This window comes from Podarcis liolepis (genome assembly GCF_965112155.1).
Source record: "Podarcis liolepis genome assembly, chromosome: 11".
NCBI classification, from domain to species: Eukaryota; Metazoa; Chordata; class Lepidosauria; order Squamata; family Lacertidae; genus Podarcis; species Podarcis liolepis.
The window spans coordinates 46056962-46057179 of NC_139565.1; positions in this window are offsets into that span (position 1 = coordinate 46056962).

The following is a 218-nucleotide window of genomic DNA, read 5'->3' on the forward strand; positions in this document are numbered from 1 at the left end:
CATGTTGGTGTAGTTATGCTTTGTATCCAAACCAAGGAGGATGAACTGTGGCTGCCCAGAGGGCAGATCTGATCAAAGCAGGTGAGTTGTCAGTGGCCTCCGCATTCAAGACTTACCCTGCTGGAATTAGAAGGGAACAGGGTGAACCTCAATATTTCCTGAACAGCAGGGGGGGGGGGTTGGACTTAGATGACCCTTGCAGTCCCTTCCAACTTTAT